This window comes from Erpetoichthys calabaricus, chromosome 9 (genome assembly GCF_900747795.2).
Source record: "Erpetoichthys calabaricus chromosome 9, fErpCal1.3, whole genome shotgun sequence".
Classification (NCBI taxonomy): domain Eukaryota; kingdom Metazoa; phylum Chordata; class Cladistia; order Polypteriformes; family Polypteridae; genus Erpetoichthys; species Erpetoichthys calabaricus.
The window spans coordinates 50,685,684-50,712,841 of record NC_041402.2 but is presented as its reverse complement, the minus strand read 5'-3'; positions in this window follow the sequence as shown (position 1 = coordinate 50,712,841).

Below are 27,158 nucleotides of genomic sequence, written 5' to 3'. Positions count from 1 at the left end.
TCAGGCTCTTGTGTATATTGCTTTTGGGTTAGCTTGTAAAGAAAATTGAATACAAATAAACATGAACTGCACTGTAAAACTTCATGCCAATGTACACAATAGACAACTCCTCCTCTCTGTCTCTTTAAATATTTTAGATGTCATCTAACAAGCATGTTGTATATTCTTTTGTATTTTGTACATATCTTGTTTAACAATGTTATATTTTTAAATTCCAGAAATATTAACAGATGTGCTACATGCTTTCATTTGTTTATAAAGTTTTCTACCTCCCAGAATGCTTTGGGCACTTGTCCATTTTGCTAAAGAAACACTCATGGTGAAGAAGGGCCGCAAAAATGTGCTTTTGGCTTCTTCACTACTTCATTAAATGTGAGTCTTTAGCTTGACTTATAACATATTTTAAATACAGGGGATGCTATCATAACTGCCCATCTCATTCAGAATGGAAAAAATGATTCCAAGTACACAGTAAAATAAAATACTGTGAGGAATAATTAAATAGAGAATACAAAGAAAAAATTGAAACAAAACCCTTTCTGCCTCTTGGGGCCCAGTGAAAAAGATCATGAACCCCTGATTATCTTAGTGGGATGACTTTCCCATTTGCCTACCTCTAGTACTGTTTCTTCTTTCCAGTTCACCTCCTCTCTCTATTTCACTCTATCATGCTTCTTAAAATGCCCTGTCTTCCACATGGTAAGTTGAATGTTTACTTACACTCTCCTTCTCTCTCTACAGTTGGTAGGCCATTGGCAGGGAGTAGCCTCTAAAACCCATCCAGCGTTTACTTCAGGGATGATTTCCAGAATCACCTGAGGGGTCAGCAATAACCTCTGATATACAGTGATGAACTAACACTGCTGAGTTTGCTTTGCCGTGATCACAGAAATGTTTGTGATATTTGCCAAACTTTGTAAACTGTATTAAAGTCAATGGGGAAGGACTAACTGAGCAAGATTTCTCTGGATTATAATGGTGCATTCATCTTTAAAGTGTCCATGAGGGCTAGGGAAATGTCTGCCAACTATAATGGACCGATTATTGTATGGCCTCAGGGCCAACCATTGCACCACCGTGCCTCCGTGAGATCAAAGAAGAAAGAACGCAGTCAGAGGTGTGCAATCATATATTACATCAAAACAAAGAAGAAATGCCAAAATCATAGTCAAAAGTCATAAAAAATAGGTAGGTTTTTTAAAGGCAAAACATTCAAAGTAATAATAATAAAATAATAATAATAAGTTGCATATATAGAGCGTCTTTCACAAACCCAAGGTGGCATGTCATGATTGTTCTGTTTTTTGATGCCGCTTTTGAAGGCTCTGTAAACTGTCTGTGCTGATGCTTTGTACTTTTTATTCTATCAAAAAGATAGAAATGTCTTGTAGTGATACATTTTTCATTATTATTATTATTATTTCATAGTGTCTCCTCTGTTGGGGTTGTCAGTCTCCTTCAAAGTTTGTTTTCACTCTTGATGTGCCACGTGGCTAATTATTATGCATGCAAAGGACACACACCTCCTTCTCGATGTGGAACTCACAGATCAATCTGCACATTTAGCTACAAGCACAAATAACTCATCCCACAGAGTCTGTAATGCAGATGATCAGCATTATATACCCAAGGGGCAGTCCCATCAGTGTTGGCTGTTACATCTCTGGAGGACGTCGCACTGGCTTCTCAAAGCTTTATGGGGTGTTGGTGTTAAAAAGAAATGTTCCTAAACCAGCTGAATTATCAGTTAATAATTTGACTAACAAGGGTGAACACAAACACAGCAAAGTCGCTGTGAATAACGCTTCGGCATTAACACTACTGATCTAGGCAGCTCCAAGTGTATCTGCTCTTCTTAAGACAAGACATTCTCTTATAACATGCCACTTGAGTTTTTGGAATTCTCTCTGTTCCTTTTCATTTTTTCAAAACTTCTTTCCTTCTGCCTATGCCAATGAATTAACTAATAACATTTGGAAAACCTTACTAATTTTACTAATTGGTTAATTTTTAATTAATACAACAAGAGCAATTGCGAGGAGCTAAGGTGAGAACTTTGTTTTTGTGGTTCCTTCGAGGCTTTGCTCCTACTTTGTGTCTACTGGTATTGATATAAGCTATGGCTATTTTTGATGTGGCACTGCAAAATAAAAAGTCAAAAATATGTACTGGTCATCTGTTAGCTTTAGAGTTTTGCCATTATTTGCTGCTTTTTCCATCTCAACATCACCAGAGCTGGAGCTGAATATTTAAAAATGAAGTAGACATCTATTAAAGAGTACCTCAAAAAGCTCAGACACAATGCCAGGCAGACAACATTGAATTCCAAGACGTGGACAACCTCCAGAGAGAAGAAATGATTCTGAAACACCATTCTTCTCTAAATGAACAGTAATTAAACTGTTTTATTAGAACTCTACCTATCTACACATTTATTAACTAGATGGATACATTGACAGATATTTGTGGTTAAGTAAATAATCTAAAAATTAAAAGATTACAGTCTGTGTTATCATTGAATTTACTTTGTGTTGAACATTTATAATCTAAAAATTGCAAGGGTTACTTTCATTACCATGTAAAGTGAAGGTAAGTCCCTCATTTTAAAGGCAACGGACCTAAAATTCCTAATCTAGCAGCCAACATCAAAACTGTCATCCATCTATCCATTTGCTTACTCCAAGGTTTTCTTATCAGAGCTGTAAGATAAGTATGATAAAATCTGATATAAAGTAAATTAATGGTTTAGTTTCAAAAACTTACAAGCAAAGAGATAGACATCATTATTGTATATTGGTATGCTTTGTGTTAAAAATGATCTATTGTGCAAATCAGGAATACTGCATATAATAACAAACATAACTTACAATGCCTATGAAGAGTATTCTCTCCTTGAAAGTTCTTGGAAGTTTCACAATTTATCATTATACAACACTGAATCACAGTGTATTTAACATAAAAGTAACAACTCCTATCTGAAAAGTTGTCCAAATGAATTACAAATATAAAATACAAAGTAATTGATCACATAAGTATTCGTCCCTTTTAATATGACACAACTAAATCATCACTGGTGTTGCCAATTGGTTTTAGAAATCCCATAATTAGTTCAATGGAGATCACCTGTCTACTGTCAAGGGGTTTCAGTTGATTGAAGTATAAATGGAAATTTAACCCACACGCCAAGCAACTCCATGAAAAGGCAGTTAGAAAGCAAAACAATACAATATGACCTCCGAGTCCTTAAATATCCTTTGTAGCCAAATTAAAGAAATCATTAAGAAGTGGAAAGAGTATGGCAGAGCTGTAAATCTTCCTAGAGTAGGCCATCCACAAAAACTGAGTGATCATCCAAGGAGACTCATAAGACAGGCAACAAGAGAGACTGTGCCTGCAATAACTGCTGCCCGGTTGCTTCATCAGTCACAACTTTAAGGGAGAGTTGCAAAAAGAAAGACACTTTTAAAAAACACACGTGACATCTCAGCCTGAGTTTGGCAAAAGACACATGGAAGACTTTGTTGGAGGAAGGTTCTGTGTCATGATGAGCTAAAATCGACCTTTGTGGTCATCAGATTAAATGCCATGTTTGGTGTTATCAAAAAAACCCCAAAAAAACACTGTCTCTGGCATGAAGCAAGGTGGTGGTAGTATCTGGCTTTGGGAAGCTTGTGATGGTAAAATGAATGCAGTAAAATACAGGAATCCCTGGTAGAAAACCTGATTTAGTCTGCAAGAAACCTGCCCCTTGAAGTTTTCTAGACAGCAACAACTAACATAAAGCTAAAGCTATACAGGAATAATGGGTTAATGCTAAGCTTGAGCACATTTGCAAAGAAAAATGTGAGAAAATGGCAGAATCCAGATGTGTAAAGCTGAGAGAGACTTGTGCACTCAGTCTCAAGGCTGACTTGAAGGGGGTTGAATATATATGTGATATTTTGTGTTTTATGTTTCTAAATAATTTAGACCACTTTGCTTTTTTTTGCTGATCAGTGTCAAAAAAGACAAATCCATTTTGGTTCAATTTTGTATAATGAAAAAATGTGAAAGCGTCTAAATGGGGTTAATACTTTACTTTTTATATGCACTGTATTTTGTACAACTATACACATAAACAGCTGGTTTTGGAACTAAGATCTTCACAAGCAATATTAAGAAGATTATAGGAATAAACTATTACTTTTTAAAATATACATTTAGTTTTACCTGATATCCTAAGGATACAGCGGGTTGGATAATGGATGGATGGATGATATCCTAATTTAAATTGTGTATATTTTATAAAAGTAATAATCAAGTGTAACCCTTATGTGCATGAACGCCAGAAAAAAAATCCAGGTTTTATTAGGTATTGAATTTTACCAAGACTGTTATATCAGAGTCATTGCCCTTGAGCTAGAGAATCCTAAAATACAGATTTACAATTTAATGTCAGACACCTTTTAATCATGTTAGGAAACCTATTCCATGAGATCCATTACTTTCTTCCCCAAAACACTGCCAGGTTTTTGATTTTCTACCAGCAGAAATAATCTGGGCCTTGAGCTGAATGCTCAGTAACACCCGTGACTTACTTTCAAGTGGTAATTAGATAACAGGTTCCCAATCACTTATTCCAAATCCTTTGGAATGGATGCACTTTTGGAATTCAAAAGTTTCAGATTCTAAGATGGCACGGGTTTGGCAGGGTAATGGGTGCCAGGAGTACAACCTGTGGGTATTCTGCCAGACTTCTGCTAGTATGGGTAAGAATATACTCATAGCCATGCAGTTGCGGATTACCCATGGAGACTGTCATTTTTGGAGAAAAAATATTACAAGTTCTTTCAGGCATGGATCTGATGGGGATCAAAATATTAATTAAATTTGTATTCCCATATTCTGTTATACTAGAATATTATGTCTTTGGACAATGCCAAAAGCTTCATCCTTTTGTGGAACTCTTTTTTTTTAAAAGGGGACATGCAATTGTTATAATCAACAGTGTACATGCCTGCTGTTCTCCCTCATACCAATGCAGAAAATGATGTGCTGTTTGTTAATAGGACATGCACACTCATGTTTGTATGTGATTGCTTTTATAAAATACATCCATCCATTATCCAATCCGCTATATCCCAACTACAGGGTCACGGGGGTCTGCTGGAGCCAATCCCAGCCAACACAGGGCGCAAGGCAGGAAACAAACCCTGGGCAGGGCGCCAGCCCACCGCAGTATAAAATACATCTTGCTAATAATTAGTCTTGTCCACTGGTCAAACCCAGTTAAATTTTTAAAATAACACTGAGACTGCTGTTTGTAAGAGTGCCATGCATTGTGCAAAGAATAATAAATTAGGGACTATAACATCACACCACATCTATTGCACACAGCAGATCTCAATTAGCTTTGATTTGTAAAAAGATTTTCATTTTTAAAAAGTTGTATATAAAAATTCAAAATTTTTTTAAAATTTGGCACATCTTATTCTATTTTTCTTTGTAAAACAGAAATAATCGTTACAATTACTATATAACAAATTTAACAACTTCCATTAATCTTATAATTGAGATAAGGTGATGCCAAAGGAGATTCCAATCAATAACATCCATCCATCCATCCATTGTCCAACCCGCTGAATCCGAACACAGGGTCACGGGGGTCTGCTGGAGCCAATCCCAGCCAACACAGGGCACAAGGCAGGGAACCAATCCTGGGCAGGGTGCCAACCCACCGCAGGACATCAATAACATTCATGAAGAAAATAATGGTTTTAATAAACAATATCAAAATTTTGATGACCAATGCTAACTGTCCACCTTCTCTGCCTATCAGAAGTACATGCAAGATTGTCTAAGAAGGAGCAGATTGAATCCTTGTATCATTCAGCTTAGTCAAAAACTAAGGAAAGAAAGGAAAGAATGTCAGTTTTCAGGTATGCTAACACAAGGCCAATTACCCATGATGCTGGTATTAAACTACAGTACATACATCGTAATATATATTAACTACTTACGATTACATGGTTCTACCCTCCACAATACCAACAATGAAGACAATTATTTTATTTAGAAAATGTATAAATTTAGCTGAGGTTTATTTTTGTAGACCATTGCTGTTTCATAAAAGAAGCAATTTGCATTTGTTTACTATGCATATTTTACCATGCACAATTAGATATTTTCCATTCCTGCACTCGCAATTAGAAGTGCAATCAGTTGATGCCAGTTTTCATGTCTGAGTCAAAGTTTCTAAAATTTAAAAAACAGCTGAGCTGATTCCCCAAAGTAAATTTGTCTGTTCATTTTGATCATCCTATCATGTTACACTTTTTGTTACATTTTGATTGGATTTGCATTATAATAATATGTAAAGGCATTCTTGTCCCTGAAACAGAATAGCTGTCATGGTTTCATAACTAAGGGCTTATATACTGCATAAACTGCATATGTATGCTAGTGAAGCCTTTTGCTGGAATAAGAAATAGACCCAAAGATTTACTTTCTAAAGGTAAAAGTTCATTTTTCTAAAAGTATTGTCTGAGTCAGGAATTAAGGGAATATGGTGTGTGAGAGGAGAGTCGTCCAGGACTGGTTCTTGTCTTATCTTATCTGCTGGGATTGGCTGTGATCCTCCTGATTCTGAAATGGATAAAGCAGATTTGATTAGTGTTACATTATGTTATACTGGTGAATAAGTTTATATTTTTAGTTTTGGTGGCACAGCTTAAATATGGAATATGGAACTGGCGTGAATGTCCTTTAATTGTGTAAGATATGTAAGATATGTGATTTCTTCTTAAATCCAATAACATGTTCTTAATATGAGCAAAATCTCTAAATTATGTATGGTCCATGCAATGAGTTAATTTGTTCAACTTTGATTTTACTTCTTTTACCAGAAAAAGGAAAATATAAATGAGCAGTCTTTTACTGTCTTGATTCTTATTAAGACAGAAAGGCAGAACCTCCATTTAGTATTTTTCCTAGGGAATGATCTAAAATCAAGATAAATGTTGTAAAAGTGAAGGATACTACAGGCCTGTGTTCACTTTGTTTAAGTTTTTTTAATAGTTTCACTACAGTCATTTTTGAGATTACTAGTCGGAATTTGTCCCATTTGCTCTGTTCTTTTGTGAAATTCGTATTACTCTGTTTCAAATTATTATTCCTGTTCATGAACACTACCATGTTGTTGACAGCAATGGAACCACTGTTAAAATGTAAGAGACTAAGTCTATAATTTCACTTACAACCTTGCGTCTGATTTTTTAAAACAAAATAAGGCTACAATTACACTGCAGCTAAATTAATATGTATTTAAGTAAAGTGTGATCAGCAAAAAACAATATGGTATTTCAGCTTTTCAGAATGGATTTACATTACTTTTATAACAACTCTCCACAATCTTGTTTCCACCATTCCCGGCTCCTCTTTCATGCCCACGGGCTTCTACATAGAGACACATCAGTCATAACTCTGCTCAAAGCAACTGCTATGATTTTTCATTTTCTGTTTCACTTCCTTGTCATTTCGAACTGACAAATTTGCAGACATCCTACACTGAAATGATTTGAATAAGAAGAACACCTTGCATGTGTCTATTAGTTTGCTTCTGTCTGACAAAATTATTTTTATTAATTTTGTGCATGTGGGACACATTTATGATAGATAGCTATGCACACTCTTATCAGATATGGATCACTCACACAATTAATTTGAACAGTCAAACAAAAAAAATCAGACATTGGCAAAAATCAAACTATAGTCACTTTTTCAGTCACTCTAGTGTGAACATAGTCTTAAAGAACTAACACTTGTTTAGAAGAGTTTTTTTTTAATGTTCAGCAGCAGCATCTCAAAAATATATGCGTGAAAATTCTAAATATGCACATTTTAAAAAGAGTCCTATGTAGCCCATGATTTTAAATTAACATGTAAAAATAATCAATATTTGTACTAAACTGCATTCTACAGCATTTGTCATTAATACAAATTATTAATGTACCAGTAGCAGCACACTGCAGTGAATACGCTTGACTGGAGCATTCATAGTTTTCATCCTCTTTCTCTGTACGTTTAGCATTCGTTTGCTCAGAGGTTGATGCGCTTGCTGCTTCCTGAGCAGCTCTTCTTTTCTCCACCCTAGCAGCCCACTTCTTCTCTTCTTTCGTATTAAAACTGATTAAGTCAGTGTTTGTGTTGCAATTACTTAGTAAATTTTCACTTAAGCTGGCACTTGAGGCAGGTTGAAGACTTAAGAATGATTTAAGATATGAAGAGGTAGGGGAAGAGATGGCGAAGGTGGTAGGGAATGAGAACGGCGCCCGTACGCATGCGCCACCCTGCTGGCCACTGTCAAGAGTTGATTTTACAATAAAATAAAATAAAAAGAGGAATAACCTTGGAGGTCAATCATCACCCCAAAAGCGGATAGTAGACGTCACGTAGTATATGTGGACCAAATTACAGGTCAGTAGATCAAATGGTTTGCAAACTACAGGTGATTTACAATCCTGGACTGACAAACAGACAGACACAGTAGTGAATTATTTAAGAAGATTCATTTTTAATGAAATGCTCTTAATGTTTACAATATTAGGTTTTCGTACGAAAGTTATTTATTGTGTTTGCTGAAACTAATAAGTACTACTACATAAAAATAAATCACTTTTTAAAATATTATATTATGAATTGCTTGTTCCAGTAAAGGTGTAGATGAGTAACTGTTAACATGACAATTTCCTTTCAATGACAAAGGCAATTAAGCACCAGCGTCACAAAAATATTTTACAACTATGTTTGACAGAGATGTCTAACCTTGCAGTCATTTCTAGATGTTACTGGAGACTTCCTAGGTCATCTCATGATTACCAAGAGACACACACATGTCCCAGATCTCCTCCCAGTGTGAACAATACAAAACCCAATCAACTTCACCTTAACCCACTCAGTTCAGAAAGGCAACAGTCCTGCTACAAGGTCCTGTTTTATGGTTGGGCTCTTCACTCTCTGAACCTTGCATAAGAACCTTGTTTTGGCCATTTGACCTAAAATCTCATTCTGTTATTCACTACCCACTGCTTGTGACCATAGGTGTGTGGATGGGGATGTAGACTGACTAGTATATGAAAAGCTGAAGAATTACTTCTGTTTTACCGTTACAGCTCAATACAACACTTGCAAATGTGCAGTATAGATGCTGCACTGAGTCACTGGACACTGTCTTCATATAATTATTAATATTTAATCCTACAGGACAGAAAAGGTAAACATTTAGAAAGTTTACAAATCTGTTAACATTTTATAAATGGTCAATTCACATTTGATTTTAAAATGTCTATTTGTTCAATTTAAACATTAGCTATCATGAAAGAAGGCACAGACAAATTCACAGCACTGCAAGTGTTGGTCACAATTGACTCCCAGTTTGCAAAAGTATGACACTATCCTGCACTTTGCTGTTGAATGAGTGTTTCTTTCTTTTAAAAACACTGTCCATGGATTTATGCATTTATGAGTTTTGACTTTTTTAAACCTTGTGACAAATTCCTCATCCATCTCTTTAAACAAATGGCAGCTATATTGACTGATTCACTTGACTTGCTTGATGCTAATGCTATGTCGTGTCACATTTGCTTTGCCAGGATTGAAGAGAAATGCAGTAGGTAACAGCAACCTGCAATACGGGGACATGGCTCAGAATAAATGTTAAAGCAGCTGCTCCTCCAATGACAGTTTGAAATTTTCTGCCTTTTGGCCAGAAGGAAATGTAGCATTTCCTCTGAAGCAACATCTCTGAAAAGGTTCAGCAGGGTCTGAATAACCTAATAGAGTCTGGGTCATCTCCTGTGCCCTGTCTACAAAGGCACACAGACAAATGCAAGTACCACACTTTTGTCTGTCACACTTCAGTGCACTCTAATGACATCTTATTCAAAGGGGAAACTCTTTTTTTTTTTATCTCATAAGCGTCATTAAACTAAAACTCATTACTTACTGGGGCATGAAAAATGCTTTGTAGGATTTAGATGTTACTGTGCAAAGTGTGGTGGAGATATTTATTTTTGCAAGAGGTTGCAGAATAGCCCTGGTAACCAAAATCATTTAATTTCAAACTAAGTAATATTAGTGTTTCCTTTACTTTATAATTTTAATTAATTCAGAGGAGAATGAAGGTGTGTGTGCTATGCAGATTCTAACTTTTCTTTCTGGTTTTTCAGAGATTTTCTATTCCTCAATGGGCAGTATTTGATAAAGTGAAATTCAATCTGTATTATTGATTTATTCCAAAGGCATGCAGTCTCATATTATTTTCCCCATCTGAGATGCTCATGTCCACCAGCACATATTACAATATTATTACGCTTCAATGTACATTGGTGTCATTTTAATAGTTTGTTTTTCCCATTAACCCACAATCAACCTAAGATAATTGAATAGCCATTGAAGCTCGGAGCAGTTAATTTTACTTACAAGAAACTGCTTGCTAGTCCACAATCGAATCAATGGCAGCCACACAGCATTACCAGCTAAGTCGTACTTTATAAGTTGTTTTTACTGATCAGCCTTGTCATATCCAAGCATTTATGACAATATTTTAGACACGCCATTCTCTAAAAATACACAAACTGTATTAAATCATATTCATGTCACACTAAGAATCAGACAGGGTAAGTCTTGGGCAAGATATTAATAAAGTCCATTGTTTTTACCTTAGCAAAATACAGTCATATAAAAAAGTCTGGGAACCCCCCTCAGCCTGCATAATAATTTACTCTATTTTCAACAAAAAAGATAACAATGGTATGTCTTTCATTTCCTAGGAACATCTGAGTACCTGGGTTGTTTTCCGAACAAAGATTTTTAGTGAAGCAGTATTTAGTAGTATGATATTAAATCAAATGTGAAAAACTGGCTATGCAAAAAATTTGGGTCCTCTTGTAATTTTGCTGATTTGAATGCATGTAACTGCTCAATACTGATTACTTGCAACACCAAATTGGTTGGATGAGCTCGTTAAGCCTTGAACTTCACAGGCAGGTGTGTCCAATCATGAGAAAAGGTATTTAAGGTGGTCAACTGCAAGTTGTGCTTCCCTTTGACTCTCCTTTGGAGAGTGACAGCATGGGATCCTCAAAGCAGCTCTCAAAAGATCTGAAAACAAAGATTGTTCAGTATCATGGTTTAGGGGAAGGCTACAAAAAGCTATCTCAGAGATTTAAATTGTCAGTTTCAACTGTAAGGAATGTAATCAGGAAATGGAAGGCCACAGGCACAGTTGCTGTTAAACCCAGCAGGTCTGGCAGGCCAAGAAAAATATAGGAGTGGCATATACGTAGGATTGTGAGAATGGTTACAGACAACCCACAGATCACCTCCAAAGACCTGCAAGAACATCTGCTGCAGATGGTGTATCTGTACATTGTTCTACAATTCAGCGCAATTTGCACAAAGAACATCTGTATGGCAGGGTGATGAGAAAGAAGACCTTTCTGCACTCACGCCACAAACAGAGTCGCTTGTTGTATGCAAATTCTCATTTAGACAAGCCAGAGTCATTTTGGAACAAAGTGCTTTGGACTAATGAGACACAAATTTAGTTATTTGGTCATAACAAAAAGCACTTTGCATGGCGGAAGAAGAACACCGCATTCCAAGAAAAACACCTGCTACCTACTGTCAAATTTGGTGGAGGTTCCATCATGCCTTGGGGCTGTGTGGCTAGTTCAGGGACTGGGGCCCTTGTTAAAGTTGAGGGTCAGATGAATTCAACCCAATATCAACAAATTCTTCAGGATAATGTTCAAGTGTCATGTCACAAAGTTGAAGTTATGCAGGGGTTGGATATTCCAACAAGACAATGACCCAAAACACAGTTCGAAATCTACAAAGGCATTCATGCAGATGGAAAAGTACAATGTTCTGGAATGGCCATCACAGTCCCCTGACTTGAATATCATCGAAAATCTATGAGATGATTTGAAACAGGCTGTCCATGCTCGGCAGCCATCAAATTTAACTGAACTGGAGAGATTTTGTATGGAAGAATGGTCAATAATACCTCCATCCAGAATCCAGACACTCATCAAAGGCATCTAGAGGCTGTTATATTTGCAAAAGGAGGCAAACTAAGTATCGATGTAATATCTCTGTTGGGGTGCCCAAATTTATGCACCTGTCTAATTTTGTTATGATGCATATTACATATTTTCTGTTAATCCAATAAACATAATGTCACTGCTGAAATATTACTGTTTCCATAAGGCATGTCATATATTAAAAGGAAGTTGCTACTTTGAAAGCTCAGCCAATAAACAAAAATCCAAAGAATTAAGAGGGGTTCCCAGACTTTTTCATATAACTGTATGTTTCATCGCTAAGTAAGTCACTTCTTCAGCTTACTAAATTTATAAAAAAAAAGATATAACACCTGCTTAGTCATTGAGCTATAAAATACCAATAACAGTACATATGTAATCAGTTAATCTTAACAGCATTTTAAACCATTTGCATCAGATAAAAAAAAAAATAATAAACCTAGGTTCATTAAAAAACGAAGAAAACTAGCTTCATTAGGATGTGTTTTTGTATATCCAAAAATGGAAAATGATTTTGCCCATTACCATTGTCATAAAAAGATGCAAGATTATTCTTAGAAATAATCAGTGATAAAGAATAAAAACAGCACACATTGTTTACAATGACCTGCCTTTACAAAAACTGTTTTTTTATTTGTGTATTGTAATAAGTTAATCTAATGGGATGTTGTTTGTAAGAAGAATGGAATGTCAAAGGAAATGGAAAAACCCCACTAAAGCCCAATGAGTGAGAGGAAACCACACACTAGTGGTGGAGAAGCACATTGCAAGTGCACTGCTAGAGGATAGTAAGCCTTATAAAAGCGGAGCAATGCACATGGACACTAGTACTAAAAGAAAGAGTTGCACTCTTGGAAGAAAAAAGCAGAGCTCCTTCAAGATGCTAAACAGCAGACAACCCAGCAAATGCATGTCAAGTTAAAAAAATAGAATTATGGAGAGGTAGGAAGGGGATCAAAGACCTCCTTGGTGACATTGGGCAATTCACGGTTCCAGGCTGGTGTCCAGTGAAGGCAGCAGGAGAGCTGCTTGAATAAACTGCACTTTTTAATGTTGTGGAAGGGTCATGGGAGCAGTAGCTTCAAGAACCAGTAGAGGGTACATTGACTTGGTATACATAAGACTTTATAGGCCTACCTGTTACCCTGGAAATAATAACAGGCTGGTCTAGAACTGACCTAGGTCAATGATTTAAAACAAGTGGCTCCATCGATATAGGATATGGAGTTGGCTCAGGGCAATTGCTCAGTAGTGGGGAAAAAGGAGAAGCCAGTATTGAGAGAGGGGTTGAAAAAGGGAGAGTGCAAGTACAAGAGAGACAAGAATGATTTGTAATAGTTTGGCTTAGGAAACTGTGTCAACCACTTTATCTCGTAGAAAAAACATCAAGACATAAATTTTGTGAATGGGTTCATTATTAATGTTTTTCTTTTTCAATTTACAAGGTTAAATTAATTTAATAATTTCTAATCAGTTAATCGATAGAAACTGTACTTTTGTTATTTTGTACCATTTTTACCACCATTTTGGTCATCCAGTCATTACGACAGCTCCGTGTTGTCAATAGGCAGTGGTTGTGAACTTCCAGTATCAATTTAACAGGTTAAAAGTTTAGTTAAAAGAGTTTGCGGATTCCAAAAGTCTTTTTGATGATTGGTGTTTTGTTTAAAACAAACCTCTTTCTAAACTATTTTTTTAGTCTCGACTTGTGCCTAAATTTTTGACTAAGATTTTTGATTCTCATTTTGGTTTTGGTTATGGTGTGGAAGTCTTCTCAGTTTTGACCCCTTTATCTGATTTTGACTCTCCTGCCGATGTCAAAATGACAGGCCCCTTCTTCAGGCAAGATGTAATCAAGTAACCATTACATCCTTCATGAAGAAGGGGCCTGAGTTGCCTTGAAAGCTTGCATATTGTAATGTTTTAAGTTAGCCAATAAAAGGTGTCATTTTGCTTGACTTTTCACTACATTCATAATGGCTAACATGGTACAACACCCTAGTACTAAAGAGCTTCTGTAAAAAGACAAATTTCCCCCTGGGGACAAATAAACGTTCTGTCTGTCTGTCTGTCGTGTTTTTATTTTTTATTTAACCATATATGAAACCAATTTTAATAACACATTTTGCCCCGTTGACATTGTTCTCAGTAAGAACGATCACTACAAGAGCGCCTCTCCTATTACTGCATTGTTAATATGTATAGTTACTCCAGTGGCGGACCGTGCATTTCACACCTAGGCCTTCAGTAGTGCTCTGTCTGAATTAACTAGCCCCTCAAAAACTAATTTATGGTTATAAAAACCATCTTAATATGCAGAAATACAGTATAAAGAGCCATTGCATCGCAGATAGATAACTCCTGTAGCCACAATAAATGCCTTTATTGAATAGACAAACCAGGGGTGAACAAGTTCCCTTCTACTGCAGCTACAGCCGCGACACACATAAAAAACATCAATAATAACTCATAAACTTGCAATATTATTTAGGAAAATCGCAACATTTTACTCACCAAAAATTCGGATTATTTGTAAACAAAATCCATCCTCCTCTCTTTCCTCAAAAACAGTTAAATTACTCTGTCATACAGATTATTCGTGCGCTTCAGATCCATCATGAAGTCCCTTTCTATTGCCATCAAAGCTAATGCTGAAAGTCGAACCTGCCCTGTCGTATTTCTGGCATAAGTTTTAATTCGCTTTAGGGCTGAAAATGTCCGCTCGACAGAAGCAGTGGACACGGGAATGCTCACCGCCAAACATACCAATGCATACTAGCTGCCCCATGATGCTCTCATTCAGATTTTTATATTACACAATCCTATCCAATCAACAGGTCTGAATACGGTGACGTTGCCGTACGCCTGCTAGAGGGCCCTAGTGAAACCAACTCAAAATCTGATTGGTTGAAGCAACAGTTTAATCAAAATTTATTTTGTGTTAGAGGGCCTGCAGAACGGATTGTGAAGGCCTCCTGGCAGACTTCTTTGACTTTGACCCTGCCGGGCAACAAATGATGGCTGAAATGTGATTGGTTAAATGCTTTAATATGAAAATACATGTCTGGAAGCAGGCGCAGCACAACCATCGGATAAGCTATGAAAGGACTATTTGGAATTATTTAATAAGTATTCATGGACAAAATATAATTAACATCAGTTTGTGATTCCGATATTTTTTTAGGACAGCAGAGAAGGCCTTGCAGGCCCTGACGGCCCGCCACTGAGTTACTCTTATTTTGTGGCAAAGCATAGACAATTTAATAGTAGTTATAGGTCTCCTGCCCTCTTTTTATAGTGTCATTCCTCCTGCAGGACTCCATATTACGAACTGACTCCATTATACAAACTGAACAGTTTTTCTTATTAGTTACCCACAGGAAAACATTATGGTAGTGCAATAAGATGTTAAAATAAAATAACGATAGAAAATATATTCTAATTGATAAACCAATGAAAGACGCAGACTCAGCACTGTAAAAAAAAAAGAACCAGGAGAATAACATTGCAAAAATACTTCAGTATATCCTCTGTTAGACACTTTCTTGGCCCAATGCAAGTCAACAGTCCTTCTTCCATATTGCAAAATCATGATTTTCACCTGGGGCCTAATTTGCAAACATTAGAAGATTCTATCAGAGGTGTCATGTGCTGTTAATTTAACATTTGGGAGTGTACCTGATGGTCTATTGCTTCTGTTATAATGTGAACCATATATTGCATATGTTCTTCTCTTGAACATCCTGTAAAAAATATTGTCATATGGAACAGGTTTTGTTTTCCTTTAGTCACTTAATTTGTTTTTTACATTTTTGGGAAGTATGTCTCCTTCTTCATGCTACAGTACACAGACAAGCACCACAAAACTACTTTGAGTGTTCCACATGCATACAGATAAGTATTGATATATACATTTATGAGAATTTGCTTAATAAATAGAGAAGATGAGTCAAAGGACTGTTTATTTTAAAAGGTTTTCATCACCATGCTGAATCAAAGGTGATTAATTCCTACTGTTAAGAGGAATCAACTACAAATTGATTTTATTTTTTAAGACTGTTCTGTATAGTTCCAGTTGATGTAGCCAAGGGAAGGATAATAAAGTTGGAGTCAGACATTTATTTATTCTACCCTAAAAAGTAATGAAGCTGTGGCTGGACACATAGTATGACAGTGAAGACTCAGTGTTCACTTAATGCCAGCTACATTTATATATGTATCAGAATTGTGTACCCTTTTTGCCCACAAGTAAAATGGGAAAAGAGAGATGCTGTAATGATGTTGAGTATTTAAACACACAGAAGGCAGAGGTGTGGGATCCACAGACTAGCCCTTTCTAAGAAGCACTCCATCCTCTGCAGTTTTCCTTATCTATTGTATAAAACCCAGTAGGATTACAGTAATGTTAGTGAAATCTTAACGTCTAAACATTGGCTGAATGGTCTTCTCTTTAGACACAGGCTCTTAAAATGTAAAAATGAGATAAGACCTAGGGAAGCATTTGGCCTGAGGGTTTTAGGCTTTGTAGTAGTGCCAGGTAGTTAGTTGCTGCCTGAAGGAGGGTTACACCAAGAAACAGAATCACTTTCTAAGCTTGCAGTGGTCTTCTCTGATCCTGACAAGGCATCCTGCAGGCTTGATCAGATGTTTGTAAAGTTCATAGGACCAATAAAAATGCTATTATCTATTATGAGCTCTCCTGCGGTTCAGTACTACGATTTGAGCAGCATCCAAAGCTTAAGCTCAGACAGATAAATTGTTGTGAAAGCAGATGGGAATATAAAGTAATACAAATACAAAATTTTAAATATTTACTTTGTAATAGACGGCTCTTTTAGTACAAAAATGTTTTGTATACAAAAGAATGGACTTTAGGATTGATTATTATTTAAACTGTTTGTATACATCATCTAAACCTGTAAGAGTCTGCAGAAAATCTGTGGGCACTTTCAGTTCATCTGCATTTTCCTGTGTAGTTTTCCAATTCTGGATCCCATTTTTTTCAAACCCACAGCAGTATGGAAATATTTCTATGGTTACACAAGATAGAATAAATAGCTACTGTTGTGTTACCTATTATGTTGGCAACGATGATTGTTTTACAGTTATGCAGTGTTTCTCCCAAAAGCAAAAAAAACATTAGTAAGGATGTTAATAGTCAAAATGTATCAGATGCCTTATTTGAGAGAAGGTGTGTTTGATTAAAATTCTCACTTCTGTTGTCATTGTCACAAAACTCCATTCAGAGTAAGAAATACAATAAAAAGAAAGCATTTCATAAAAATAGATTTTCTTGTTCACATCAGCCATTTATTAATGTTATCCCATATGCTTTTCCACTGCACAAATGCTGCTTTATCACATTTTGTGATGATCCATGTTTTCCCCAGGACCCTTACAAATTAAAGCAGCCAGCTGCAGCAGTCTGCACTCACCATTACTCTAAGCACCAGTGCAGTGTATCAGTTAGATGTTTATTTTACTTTTATTAGAATACAGTTTAGTTTTTTACATCTTATTCATGTTAATTATAGATTAGATGAATGAAAGTCATGTGTGAGAAACATAATTAGGTTATCACACCTTCCAGTCTCAATTATCACTTGCTGCTGTGACTGTGTCATGCGAGTAAAGTATGCTATAGGTGGACATACTAGAAGCAGTGAAGTTCAGAAAGACCTGTCCTGTGATAGATTTAAACTATAAGGTACATTTTTCCTGCATAGAATTGTTAAAGTCATTGCATCTTTCTTAAGCAAAATCCATGGTGCTTTTGTCATGAAACTTCTGGTAGGGCTTAGCATCTGTAAACTGTCAGAAGTGGCTGAACAATCCTAAAAAGCCATTCATGAAAGGAGTTGTACACTGTTTGTGTGTCTGTGAGTAAGTGAGAACTTAGAGCAGTACTTTCTACTCTTATGCGCTCCGCACCTCTGCTTAAATCCACTGGACTGCATATGTGACTGCCAGTGGGGTCTCCAAATTAAACAGGTGTGCAGTTAACAGGGCTGCCACCAAACTGCTCTTTAAGGGGTTTTCCTTTGTTGTCTTTGCAGTCGACTCCTCTTTTCTTGTTTCCCTAAGCATTTTGTACTTTGCAAGGTTAATATGGAATTAATTTACTTTGTATTTTAGTCCTTAGTGTTTCTATGAGGAATTCTTTGATTTTGTACAGTATTTTACTCGTTAGTGTTTCTCGGCACATTTTTGCCTTTTGTCCTGCTTGACCTATTTTGTATTTTTTTGGTGTCTTGTGTTGTTTAGCCTCTTCCTCATTTTAGTCTTTTTATTCACATTTTTTGTATCATTTGCCCTTTTCTTCATAATGTTGTAGGTTGTAGGTTGGCTTTTGTATTGCTTAGCTTTTATCTTTATTGTATTTTCACTGTTTGGTCCATTTGCCTAATATATTTCAATGTTTTATTAATTGATTTTACTTCAGTAATTAATCAGTAGACCAATTAAGTTATTATCTAGTTATTTTTGGAGCCCATGGTCTGCTATTAGATCTATATACTAAAATCATAAAAATATGAATATGAGTTTGTTTAATTTTTTTGCAGTTTTTATGCCTAGTTTTGTTTTTATTGTTAAGGTAAATGAGAACCTACATTACCCTGCCTCAAGGAAACAAAACTTTATGTTAGCAGTACATATAAAAATGCAAATTATTAAATAAATAAAATAAAAATAATTTAAATAAACTCTAAAAAAATATCGAAAAACTTTATTTAAAACAATTATTTAAAAACAATTAAAGAACAAAGAGAAAAGCCAACTGAAATAAAAATGGTATAATAGAAATAAAGAAATAAAGACCAATGTGCTAATCAAAAGTCAAAACCACAAAACAAGAACAAAATGTCAAAATCTGGAGCATTCCAAAATAAAAATGATGAAAAGAATGACAAACTTATGAAGAAGGATGAACCAGAAAAGGCCAGATGAACAGCGAGAGCAGGACTAGTTAATACTGTAACTCAGCCAAGAGCTTAAACAGTCAGAAGAATTCCTTCTGAATGTTATCCTGCTGAGCAGCCAAGGAGCAGGCACAACCATAATACACTGGAGGACTCTCTGTGTAAGGTGGCACCTCATGGATTGCCACAGGATGGGCAGTGGGGACTCGAGCAGGACCGAAGGGTGTTTGCGCCTGTTTATTTGACGTCTCTCCGTGCTGCAAGATCTGAAAAGGATAAGCCAGGGTGATGTCCGTTTTAAAGGGAAACACTGGTGACTGTGATTTTAAAGAGCAGATTCCTGCATGATTGTAACCTTGTTTTAATGGATTATTTATGTGATATTTAACCTCCACAATTCACTTCTTTTTATGGATTATTTGTTTATTTCTTGGAAGATTTGCACTGCACTTTTGGGCACTTTGTTTTCGACTTTGTTTTAATAAAAGCACTGGAGCACTTTTGCACCAACCAGTTGTTTTGGTGTGTTGTGTCCTCATCCACTAACTCATCCCTCGGGTACATTATCGGCGGCGGCAGATTCCAGGGGCTCTGGGAATGCAAACGGTAACGTGGAGCTAACCTGCATTATCACAAACAATCAATTGGAGTATCGATTAGAAGAAATTAATTAGTGTAAGGGCCTTTTTGCTACAATATTTTGACTTTGATTTTGATTTAGTGTTTTTTGGTTTTGATGACTGGTTGACTCTGTCTCTTTTGTTAATTTCTGATCTCTGCCTCAATTCTCTCTCTCTCTCCACTGGACATCGTATTATTTGCAAGGTGCTCATAACACTGCTGTTAGCAAAACCAATACCAGGACATTCATCCACTCACTGAGAAAATTATAAGGAACATTACAATAATACTGGCTAAGACTTGAAAACAGCCTCAGTTCTTCTTGGCCTGGATTCCACAAAATGTTGGAAGCATTCATTTGAGATTCTGGTCCAAGTTGAACATCACCCTATATCTGCTGATTTGTCAGCTGCATATTCATGTTGCAGACCTCCCATTCTACTACATTCCAAAGGTGTTCTCCTGGATTCAGATCTGGGGCCTCATGCATAACGCCGTGCATAGAATTTGCACTATAACATGACGTAAGCACAAAAGCGGAAATGTGCTTACGCACAAAAAAATCCAGATGCATAAATCTGTGTGAACGCCAATTTCCACGTTCTTCCGCTCTATAAATCCCGGTCAGCGTAAAAGTAACGCATGTGCACACACTTTCTGTCCCGCACCAACTCCTCCCAGAATTACGCCTCTTTGAATATCCAAATCAATATAAATATAAAAAGCAAGTAGGAAAATACAAGAATTTCAGCAAATACCAAGTGGAAGCAAGGAAAAAGTTACTATTTGTTGGTTTAAATAGTGGTATAAACAACAAAAGGAAGTTGATCGAGTGACATAGAGTGTCGGAGAAACTTGAATGCTCACGTTCACAAAGTCGCACAGTGCCCAAAATAAAAAAGTTGTCACATATCAACCTCGCCGTGAAAAGGCGAGTCGTAGCCCACCGTCTGAGTGTCATATGAAAGCTTATTAGGGTACAGAGAAAAGAAAAAAAAACTAGGGACACAGTGGTAAAAAAGCATGAAATGTCAACTTTAATCTCTAAATTTTCACTTTAACCACAAAGTTTATTTTGTCATTAAAATAGATATCATAAACTTCATCTTAAAATCGTTTAATTTACTGGTTTCTCAATCCCATCGTAACTAAAGTAGGATGTTAAATGCTTTGTTTTGTATTTGCTCAATGTGTGTGAATCACTACGTGCTTCCAGGCTTTCTCTTCCTCCGACAGGACACAGAATCCATTACATTCAATATTACAGCTCTCTAAATAATTAAAATACTGAGATGTATTCGTGATATCATTTTCATGATGATAGGAGTTAAAGCATATTATTAAACATGGGAACACGGTGGCGCAGTGATTGTTCATGTCTCACGCAAAATGCTTGCTGCACCATGCGCGACCTTCGATGAAATACTTTATTGTAGCAGTACTGTCTCTTTCAAATGTACTAAACCCCAATTCCTGTCCTTACTTTTCTTTCTTCAAATACCACACCACAATCACCACCACCAATCACCACACAATCAGCTCTGTAATAGACGTTAAGCCATCTGTAAGCTTAGAATGCAGATTCTTCAAAACTTTTAAGGAACATTGAAATATCTTTGTAGTACATGTTAAATTATTCTATCCATCCAATGTCGCGTCAGCACCTTGTAAGAATACAGCGCGAGGCAGGAACAATCCGTGAACGTAGCGCCTGCAGCTCGTTAGCGCACCAGCACCATGACCTCACATGTTTAATTATTAACAATATAGATTATTTAAATGAAGTTAAAGTTTTATCTGTATAATATAATAAAAATATTTTGCTGCATTTCATGTTAAAAATGATATTGTCATCATATATAAATACGCGCTTTATAAAGTGGTGCAGGTTGTGCAATATTATAACTGTATCGCAAGTTTACAGTGAGGTAATTGTACTTATAAGTACAAACAGTTCTACAAGGAGCACTTGATGGACTGATTGAGTGCGTTTAGAGTTCTTGGGATGAAACTGTTTCTGAACTGCGAGGTCAGTACAGGAAAGACTCTGAAGCATTTGCCCTATGAGAGCAGTCAATAGACAGCATGGCTGAGGCAGCATGTGCTTGATGCTGTACAGCTGTGATTCCCCACTCAGATATAGTGATATAAATAGTCCGAGTGGTGCAGTGAGAGTAATATGGAAAAAGATGATACGCTGTGGCAACACCTAACGGGAGCAGCTGAAAGAAGAAGAAGGTGCAGTGACAGTAACAACGCTAAAGCAGTTATGGTATTTGGAATAGTTTGACCATTCTGTGGACCATTATATTGTTACAGGTTAATTACAATCAGATGCAATAAACTAATAAACAATATGTGGTTAATTTCAGTGTATTTATAAAGCCATGTCAGGGATGTGGATCTAAAAAAGAAAGGGTAACCACACAGGAACAGTAGCACTGCTTTGATGCTGGGTGCCGCCAGTCTGCAAAACTTGTGTACGACAAGGTATGAGCTACCGTGGAAATTGCATGGCTTTGTGTCAAGTTTAGGTTTTATACATCGCGATTTGAACATGGAAACGTTCTTACGCAACATTTCTGAGCATACGCACCGTTTATATATGAGGCCCCTGGTGACTGCGAAGGTCTTTGAAGAACAATTAAACTCATTGTTATATTCAATAAACCAATTTAAGCTGACTTTTGCTTTGTGGCAAGGTGCAGTATCATACTGGTTGTAACCATTAGAGCATGGGTAAAGTTTGGCCATGAAGGGATACACATAATTAGAAACAACACCCAAATAGGACTTGGCATTTAAGTGATGATTGATTGGTATTAATGAGCCTAAAGTGTGCCAAATTCGACTGGACTGTTGACAGAAGTCAGGTTGGGTGCATTGATTAATGCTGTTGGTTTCAAATTCTGACCCTATCACTTGTGTGCCTCAGCAGAAATTGAGATTGATCAGATCAGGCTACTTTTTTTTCCAGTCTTCAGCGGGCCAGTTTTGGTGAACCTGTGTATACAGCAGGCTCAGCTTTCTATTCTTGGCTGACAGGATTAGAACCCAACGTTGTTTTCTGCTGTTATAGCCCATCTGCCTCAAGGTTCAACATGTTATGTATGCTGAGATACTTTTCTGCTCACCACAGTTGTACAGAGTGGTTATATGAATTACTATAGCCTTTCTGTCAGCTCAAACCAGTCTGGCCATTCTCCTCTGATCTCCCACATTAACAAGGCTTTTCTATCCACAGAACTAACTCTCACTGGGTGATTTTTAGTTTTTTTACACCATTCTGAGTAAGCTCTAGAGATTGTTATACATGAAAATCCCAGGAGATCATCAGCTAACACAAATAATCAAACTAGCCCATCTTGCACCAAAAATCATGTTATGTCAAAATCATCGAGATTGCATTTTTCCCCATTGTGGAGTTTGGGTTGAACATTAACTGAAGCTTCTGACCTGTTTCTGCATGCTTTTGTGTATTGTTCTGCTGCCACATGATTGGTTGATTAGATAATTGCATGTATAAGCAGGTGTACAGGTGTTCCTAATAATTTTCTCAGTGAGGTTGGGAAGGCTAACATCACACAAGCAGCCTCCAGCACTAAAAGAAACTTTGCAAGAATAGCAAATTAAGGGTAATACCTCCTAAATACATTTCATGGCACATAGTTCATAATAATAAAAGAAGTAATTAGACATTATAAAACATGGAAATTGCAATGGGTACAGAAAGGTACATGAATACAACTAATTACATTAACAGCAAACAATGATAGAAAATGAAAATAAGACATTCATTTATTTATTTTCCATTGCTTATCCAAAACCGGGTCTCGGGGGAAAACAGTCTTAGCAGGGAGGAGCACACATTCCTTTCCCCAGCCACACTTGCCAACTCATTCTGTGAAATACCAAGGTGTTTCCAAGCCATCTGGGAGATATATTTCTCTCAGGGAGAACTGGGTCTTCCTCGGGGTCTTCTCAAAGTTGGATGTGCCAGTAAAACCTCTGCAGGGAGGTGTGTGGGAGTTATCTGTATCAAATGCCATAACCACCTCAGCTGGCTCCTCTCTATGTGGAGGATTAGCAGCTCTACTCTGAGCCTCCCATGAATGTCTGTGCTTTTCACCCTGCCTGTAAGGGAGAGCCCACCACTCTACGGAGAAAGCTCACGTCAGCCACTTGTACCTGCTATTTTATTATTTCAGTCATTACCCAAAGCTCATGACTATAGGTAAGGGTTGGGATGTAGATCAACTGGTAAACTGAGAGTTGTTCCTTCTGTCTCAGCTCCTTCACCACTACAGATTAGTGTAGCAACCGCATAACTGTGTTCACTGTCTCCATCCATCTGTCAGTCTCCACATCCTTTTATTAAACTTACTCAAGAACAAGACACAGAGGTACTTAAACACCTCGACTTGAAGCTCTAACTCACCACCCACTTGGAGAGACAGTCCATCTTTTTCCTACTGAGAACTGTGGCCTCAGATTTAGAGTAGGAAAAAGGTATGAAATTAAAACATAAAACCAAAAATCAAAACAGCACAAAAGGCAGCCCAACAGATGTGTGAAAGTAAACTAAAGCCTACAATAAATGGGAGTGTGATTTTTTATTATTAACTTATGTAGTTTTATATAGTTGAATTGTTGGTTAATTAGTTATGCTTTCATTCACTTATCTTCTTTTCTTTGTCCTTTATCTCTTAATATCTGGTACTTATCTTAACAGGATTATAACCTGGCTGTTATTTTTGTTTTGTTTATTTTTTTTTTGTGTGTTAGGACACTTTCTATAGCATACTGGGAAGAGCAGCTTAGGGGAACTGTCACTGCTGACCATTATATGGTGTCTAACAGATCACATAATCAGCCAGAGGTGCTGAAGCTTTCTGTTGATGACTGAGATAATCTTATTTCACTTACATATTAATGTTAATGCTAGCGGGTGTTTAAGAGGAACATCTGCACATTTTATAGAAAACCAAACCTTGGGCTTATTTAATCTCTTTAGACTTTGGATAAAAGTGCAAGAAAAAGCCATTTAATACTGACCGTTGTAATGTTTTCAAATTTTATAAAGATTCGTTGAATGGTTTACTTATTCACTATCAATAACATCTGATGTGTGTTAGCTAATACCTTCTTATCTGCCATTTCTGGAGTTTGTTTGAGAAAGCCTGCAATGTTTCAGCAGGTGCAGAGGATTTAGGCTTATCCAGCAGCATATGTTCATGGCCTTCTTCTACAAATCAGAATTGAAATCCTTCTTTACTGTGTTTTGTTTTAACATCACAAACAACCACAAAGCATTTTTATTACATGTAAGCTTAAAATCAGCAGACTGTGAACTACATTAACAAGAGGCCAGACATAAGATAGTAAAACCAACTATATCGGTTTTATGATACATTTTTAAATGATTTGCCTATAATTACTAATAATGAGACCAATTTCTAATAATTTATACAGTTGAAAACTAATCCTTTATAACATTATACATCAACATCCTGTGCTCAAATTTAAATTTTGTTCTCTATACCTTGTTAACTTTCTAACTGCTTTTGTAACTTGCCTTGGATAAAGGTATCTGCTACATAAATAAATTATTATTATTATTATTATTATTATTATTATTATTATTATTATTATTATTATTATTATTATTATTATGCACTTGCAGATTATAAGTCAGCTTAAATATATCAGATAAATATATACATATAATGTACAATAGTCAAATAACATTATATTCATCCAGCTAAAGTACATAATTATTACCTATTTTAATTCCTCATCACTTGCCATTTCAGATCTCATAAGCAAATGAAAAATCTGAATGAAATTAGGCAAAAGTACTACATCTGCATTTGACCTTCAGTGCTTATCCTGCTGATTTGTTTGCTGGATTCCAATAATTCTAGTTGTTTAGCCATTAAAGCTAATGCTGTTTTTGAAAATAATTTATAAGACTGAGTTGCATTTATAACAAGCCTTGTCTTTATGTGCATAAATGGTTGATAGTTTGCCCTGGCAAATTAACAAATCTAAATTGGCCTTGTGTAATTTAGTGTGGGAGTATGCATGAATGTGCCCCGTGATTAACAGCTGCCCTATCCATAGTTGGTTCATGCCTTGTGCCCGATGCTGTAAGAAACTATTGACTTATGTTCGATAACAAATGTAAGAAAGGAAGAAATGTTTCCCATATATAAATTATAATGCCATGTCATTATCAAAATTAGTTAAAAAAATTGTTGCTCTGACATGTTCTTAATAAAGCCTGAAAATGTATTGTCACTAAATGCTTTGAACTTGTTTTGTCAACGAGTTCACACAATTATTGTACATTAGTGAGTATCTAGTGAGTTGATGCTTTATTATTTTTGTTCTTATGATGGTCAGTATGTTGTGTGGTAGTGCAGTGTCTAAAACTGCTGTCTCAAGGCTCCAGGCTTGGTCTCTCTCTCCATTGTGGGACATGACCCAGACACAGACATTCAGACACGTTTGAATCACCCCACACACGTTTATTATACAAAGTCATATTTACAAAAGTGCTCCACAGTCCCCAAAAGTCCCCAAAGTCCTGGCCACAAACACAATGCCTTACTTCTTCAGGCCGTCTCCTTGCCTCCTCCAGAGACCTCGTCCTGCTTCCACCCGACCCAAGTCAACGTATGAAGGGAGGCGCCCCCTTTTATACACACCCGGATGTGCTCCAGGTGCTTCCTGGCAATCTTCCACCGGCACTCCCCAGTGTTGCGAAAGTGCCGGCTGCGTACCCGGAAGCACTCCGGGTGTCCCTGCTCCTCTTCCCCCCGGCACTTCCAGGTGTGGAGGAAGTGCTGAGGTCCAGGGCTCCCAAGACATCGGGGCGCCCCCTGGCGTTGGTCCCCATAACAACCAGGGTGGTCGCCCCCACGTGGTCTGGGGCAGGCGTAAGCCCTCTTCCGGTCCTCCGGGGCGTCCCAGTCGGGTCGCCCCCCCCCCCCCCAGCCACCTGTGACACCATATAATGTACATTCCCCATCTGTGAGTTTTCTCTGTGTATTTTAATTTCCTCCCATACTGGACACTCTTCATTTGCTCAGTATAAGTGAGTTTGGGTGTTTTGTGTTGAACTGATATCTCAGCTAGGTCTGGTTCCTACCTTGCCTGTGATTGGTCACCCCTTAATGAAATGAAAGTATGTATTCAGGTAGATTTATTTATTTTACAATTAATTGGTTATTTATTTATTTTAATAATAGTAAAAAGCTAAAAAAACACTTTCCACAAACCACAAAGGAAAAGGAAGAATAACTGAGAAAAAAGGCAATCTTCTACCTTGAAAATACCCTTTATAACTCCTTTAAATGTTGATATCCATTCACAAAAAGCCAGTCCCCTTGAGGGAGAAAAATGTGTAAAGTTAAAAGGAGCTTAATCAATAAAAGATTTGATCTCTGCCACCACCAATTTCTATTTAGAGTCCCTGTGCACCAGAGCCTTTTATAGAAAAACACAAGCAAAATCAAAGGTACTCTTGTAT